Genomic DNA, 6,236 nt, shown 5'->3' on the forward strand with positions numbered 1-6,236 from the left:
TGCAGGTGGCTGGATGATGGCATTAGAAGTTCAGAAGTATCAGGTGAAGTCATAATTTAGCCTCAGCTGTGGCAGGAAATGCAATGAATCCTTGGCTCCCTGGGTGGATGCCAGCTTCCTCCAAGTCCAACCCCAAGTTTTTCCATGAAGCCATGGATCACTGTTGACCTACAAAGTAAGTTATTTGCTTAGTTTTGAGCTGCAAAGTACAGCCAACATTTGGGTTTTCCATGACTACACTAGATAGCTCTGTCCTTTGAAGGTTTCAATATAATTTAAAGAATGCTTTTATTTTTGCCAATTACAAATTTATTCAGATATGCTTTATTTTAAGTAGATTTCTTTTGCAGAACTTGGAACACATACTGATATAGCTTCTTCTTCTTCTTCTTCTTATTATTATTATTTTCAGAATATAAGTCTAAAGCCTGAATCTAAAGACAATGTTAGATAGTAATACAGCTTGTGGTGGAAAATAAAGGTACCCGACAAAATACAGGGCTGAACCATGTCCATGACCATATATAAAGAAGTGAGGGAATGCCCATCACCCAATTACCCCCTCTAGCAACCCTCAGTTTGTCTCTATCTGAAACAAATGATGTCCTGTATGTTGGCTAATTAAATTTAAATTAAAAGAAAAAGTGAGGGAAAAGAAGGTCCAGGGATTTGTACTGTACTGACTGGAGCACATCAGGCTGTGTCAGTTCCTCCGGTTAGTAGATGGAGCATCAGGAACAGAGGGGGAAAAGCCAGTAAACAAAGACATGGCCTGGCAGAAGGCCGAGAATGAAGTTGGAAATTGTTGGGAAAGTTAAATCAGGAATATTGACCCAAGCCACCATACCAGTGCCTCTACCTCCGAGTTTTAATTAAATCTACTATAGAATTTTATATTTTCTGTGATTGCCTAATGAAACATGATGCAGAACAAAATAACCTTGGTATGACTTACTTAATTTGCTTAAAATAATCTTATAGAACAGAGACCACGAGACGTACCAGCATAGAATTTCTCTAGGACCCACAATCCCAGAGCATAAATCTTAGGACACATTGCCCTTATTACAAAAGGTCAAATGCCCCGCCACTTTCTCTTGTTTGACAGTAGGGAAAAAAAAAAAGATTATGGTGTGGATGGGTTGGCCCATGGTTATTCCAGTGCTCACTCTTTCAAAAGCTAGCAGACGCTCACCGCCACTGGAAGAGGAGGGCTCAGCTCCCAGCCCTTCCCCACCTCCATGCAGGGTGTTTGTGTGGAATAATGAGTCCCATAAGCTGGGGCCTGATAATGCTTTTATAATGTAAAGGAGGAAAGCCAAGTAAAGTGGATTTGTGCATCCCTCTAATGAAAAGTTGGCCTGTCTGTTTTTATCAGACTAATGAAGCCCCTACCCCATTCTCTGGGCCAGTGTAAGCCTGACAATGGGGACAGTGAGCTCTCTCCAACACAGCTCCCGCACAGATGCTATCTGCCAGCTCTCTTCTGTAGAAGAGTTCATTTTAAAGGGATCCTGGCTTGATTAAGGCTTTGTGAGCCTCCCAGCCTCATTACAAATCAATGGAGATGAACTGAGTGCTTAATACTCAAACGCCAAGCTAACAAAAGCTGACTTATTACAAGCTAAGGGGCTGGGACTCTCCTGGGTGTTTGGGCTTTGTTTTATTTTGTATATCAGCCCCCTCTCCCCTCCCCTTCTCTTCCTGGCCACCCCAACCCAATGCCCAACCCGTTTTCAGTGGAGAAGTTCAAGTGGCCCTTAAGATCTTATTCTTCCTTCCTTCCTTCCCTCTATCTAAAATTGCAGTCTCTACTAGAGGACTATTTCTTACTGGATATTAAGCCCCGCTGTGACCAGATGAGTTTTCTGAATGATAGGGAAAAGGTGCCCCTTCGCCGTGTGTTAACTTTTCTTTTTCATACAGGAATGCACGGTTCCACTCTCCTTTGGAAACCCTCCTGCTTACTGTTTCCCCATTTACTGACTCCCCATCCATACCCTTAACAGACACACCAGTGTAGGATGGTGGAAGGAAATGGGGAGAACTTGACCATCCTTGAAGAAAAGGCATGAGCTGGCATAAAGCTCCTTCCAGATCCTCGAGCGATTTCAGACACTTCTTTGCCTGTCTCCCTCTGTCTCTCTTTTCTGAAAAAATTGCACTTCAAGTGTTTTTCTCCTCCATATTCAGAGATAGGAAGGTGTCAGAACAGTAATGAGATGATGAGAGCCCCATATGGGAAGAGAAAAACCACCAAAAACAAAGGAGGTTTCAAATATCACTGTAAAATCAAGCCTCATTGTCGTAGAGTCCAGAGTGTGGAAATGCTCCTGTTTGATTACGACTGGAATGATCTAGCCTTACGGGATACCACCCCCCTTGTCTTCTGCGGCAGAGATCGTTAACAGGGAACATGGTGCATTTATTCTGCCTCCGTCTTGGTGTAAAGCACTTTATTTGCGGTATTTCACTTAATCATCACAAGAATTCCATGAAGAAGGTTTGGTTAATGCTTGCACTTTACAAATATGGGAACAAGAAAACAAGAAGTGTGTTTTCCAGGTCACGTACTTAGCAAGCAGGGACTGCCCTGAAATCCAGATGTTGTGCTGAGTCCAGAACCATGAGCTAAATCACTGCACTAATCTGCCACTGTCTAGGGTTGAGGGACAAAAAAAAAAAAAAAAAAAAAAAGATTTTCCTGGACTGAACCCAGTCAGGGTCTGAGATCCAGCAGCCACAGTTAACAAACAGCTTGCTCGTCCCCATTGCCAGGGCCGTGGCCCTCTGCTCTCTCCATCTCTGACTGTCCCTCTGTGTCTCTCAGCTCCTTCCGAAGGGAAGAGCCTGTACTTGGGAGTCAGATGCCCCAGATTGAAACACCAGATGCTTCAGTTACCAGTTGCTTGTCCTTGGGCAATTTGCCTCATGTCCGTGGGTTCCCTTTTCCGCGTCTGAGACCGGAAGCGAGAGTCCTGTGAGGGTGAAGTCTGAATACATGAGAGATGCATTTAAGAAGCGCTTCTTCCTTTCCTCTTCTTCCTCAAGATCTATTCTCTTTTTCCCAAACCCTCCAGAAAAGGTCTGCTAGACTAGTCTGCTGTCATTGCCTTCTAAAGCTTAAGGCGCTGCTTCTCCCAAGGTAATTGCATTTTCACAGACTAGAATTCCTTAGGACGAAAGGAATGGGTTTCTAATTATGGAATTAGATTTATTGGGGTGTGGGGTGAGTCTATACCTTTGAACTATTTCCAAGCAATAGATGCCCTTCTTCACTAGGGTGGCTGGGGATGGAGAATAGACCCACAGCGAATCAGAAAACTTTAAAGTATTTGTGTTTTCAATAAAGATAATGTAGCAACAGCTGTCACCTACATAGGCCAACCAGAAAAGCAGAGATATTTAGCTAATGCCCAACTGTGATTTCTTTATCTGAGAATCTCACCTCCATCCCATACCCTCAATCACTTTGTTTTTCCCGTTTTCTCCCTTGCATCAAGAGTCAGAGATTCCTCCTGTTGGCCACACAAAAGAAGGGTAGCTTTCAAAGTACAAGTTGCTTAGAAACAATTGGCAGTGGCAGAAATGATAATAAATTGTCACATAATTATTTTCTCCGATGGCTCCTTTAACTGAAAAGATGTCAAGGAACAAGCCTATACAGCTCATTGACAGCTGTGGGTTCCAAAAGAATTTCCTCCTGGAATTATGGCCCTTTGTCACTACCCTTCAGGGCAGACATGCATGTATAAAGCCGTGTTTAGGCCACATCAAGCCATTTAATACTGTGTTTCATGCGAAATCAACTTTCATCAGCCAGTTGAGTTTCTGCAATTCAAGGTAAGAACAAAGCTCTTTGAGAAATTCTTCCATTCTGACCCCAGAGTCTGATTATTCCCCCCAGACAACATTTGCCTCTTGGGAAGTTCACGGGCAAAGCACATTCCTTTCCTAGACCAGGACAATACCCAGCGGGGAGTTATGGTCCCGCAAGCAAGCATCGGGGAGACGTTGTTCAGGGATTAAGCCTGGGTCAGGAACCGTGCATCTGGCAGACCGGAGCAGGAGAGCCCTTTGGTCTCTGCCTCCACTCCCAGCTCTCTGCTCAATCTAATGTATTCATTCAGCTACATTTGTGGAGCAACCACCAGTTTCCAGGTCTTCGAGGTGGGGTCAAATTAGAATTCCACCATGGCTTGTTCTGACCAAGGGGTCTGCAGCTGTCAGGAGAACGGGGTGTGCAGACCAAGACCCAAATAGCATCTCCAGCTGCTGCAGGAAGAAAAACGTGTGGGGGATTCTGAGTCAAGCACAGTGGGATCCTGACAAAAGAATCCTGTTCCCACCCCAGAACCAAAGTTCTCATCTTTTTAGGAAACTTGGTCCAGATAAAAAGGAGGAAGGAAAGCAAATCTTACTTTTTTTAGCTTGTTTCTGCTGCTTTTGTGTCTTTGTTTTGTTTGCTTTTTGTTTAAATATAAATGTCTCCTATAGATAGATTAATGATAGCCACAGAACGGACAGTCTAATTTTTTGATCATTAATTTGAACCTTTGGGAAAGAGGAGGATCAAATTAAACCACTGAAATAAAGGGGTTGAATGTTGTCAAAGAGAAAAAACAAGGCAGTGACGCTAACAATCATGTTATGTTCTCTGCTTTGCATCATTTAAAAAAATAAACATCTTATTTTTGAATAATTTCAGGTTTACATAAAAGTTGCAGTGATAGCATAAAACTTCACCCAGTTTCTCTTAACATTATAATCATGGTGCACATCTCAAAGCTAAAAAATTAACAAAGATGCATTACTATTTCCTAAACTACAGGCTTTTTTTGGGTTTTGTTGCTGTTTTCACAAATATCCTTTTTTAAATTAAATTAAATTTTTTTTTTAATTTTCCAGGATCCAATCCTGCATAGCAGATTGCATTTAGGATTTCACTTGCTTTTAAAATTATTTTTAATATTATTAAACATTAATTTAGTTTTCAAACATCCCCATGAGCTCAAAAACATAAGCAACTCACTGTTAACTTCTATAGAATCTTTCTAACAAAGAATCAACAAAGTAATTATTTAATTTTTTATCAGTTAATAGTGGACAGGCTTATTAGATTATTGCTAATGTATCTCTTAATGGAGGAAGGGATAGAAGACATTTCATGTAACAGGGAACACTTTGAGTCATTTACAAACTATGGCATGCAAGAAATCAGGTTAGGGTTAAAGGCCACCTTGTAAACTCTTGGTTCTACTTCCAGGATAAAGTCTTTATCCCCTTTCTCTAAACTGCATGTTGCTATTTTGAACTGAACTGCATGTTGGTATTTTGTCTTCCCAGTTTGATTCTCAAATTTCACTTAAGGACTTGGTTCAGAATCTGTCAATTATTAGTATTAACTATTATTATTATTATTATTATGCCTTTGGGAATATTAATACTAATATTAAGCCACTTTGGGCTACTCAGTGTAGGAAACCTAGCATTACTGGGCTCTCAAGTCACATATTCCAAGTTTTTCCTCTTTTCACACTCACCCTGTACAATGCTCCATGTTGGTACTCGATAACCTCTCGTACAGCACTCTTCAGAATAATGTGTCAATGCTCGATTACGGCCGAGTGTAATGATCAGAACTGGCCACATTTCCTGCTACAAAGGAAAAGCCAACCTCACCACACAGTGTTTGTCAATCTTACTATTATGGCACTGCCATTACAGATGGGAAAAGGATATTCAAACGTTCATCTGTTTGTGAATCTGAAGGAATATTCAAATGGCATCAGTGAAGAAGAGAAAAATAAAATGGAAAATAACAGTAAAACAGTAGAGAGAACACATAAGGAATCGACAATTTCCCCAGGAGGGGACTCTGTTAATTTTAGCCATTGCCATCTTGAAAATATAGTTTTTAAAAACTAGTATGGTTATTTTTTCTTTTTGGCTGTTGTGAACCAAATTCCTCAGCTAAATAAGTCAGCTAGTCATAAGTCTTGTGGGCCACATCCCTTAGCCCGTAGTCACATTTCAGGCAGTCACAAGGATCAGACAACTTCCCACCCCACAGGTAGACTGAGTGGGCTGCTAACCAGACACCATAAGCTTCTGGAAACTGGTGGTGGGATATCCTCTCTAGGTCTTTGAGCAGAGGGGTTACAATGCAAATTCTGTTTATGAAGCCAGTGCTTTGATCCCAGGTCACAGCCACTAGGACAGATCCAGAAATGGGA

The sequence above is a fragment of the Neovison vison genome, chromosome 10 (genome assembly GCF_020171115.1).
Source record: "Neovison vison isolate M4711 chromosome 10, ASM_NN_V1, whole genome shotgun sequence".
NCBI lineage: Eukaryota > Metazoa > Chordata > Mammalia > Carnivora > Mustelidae > Neogale > Neogale vison.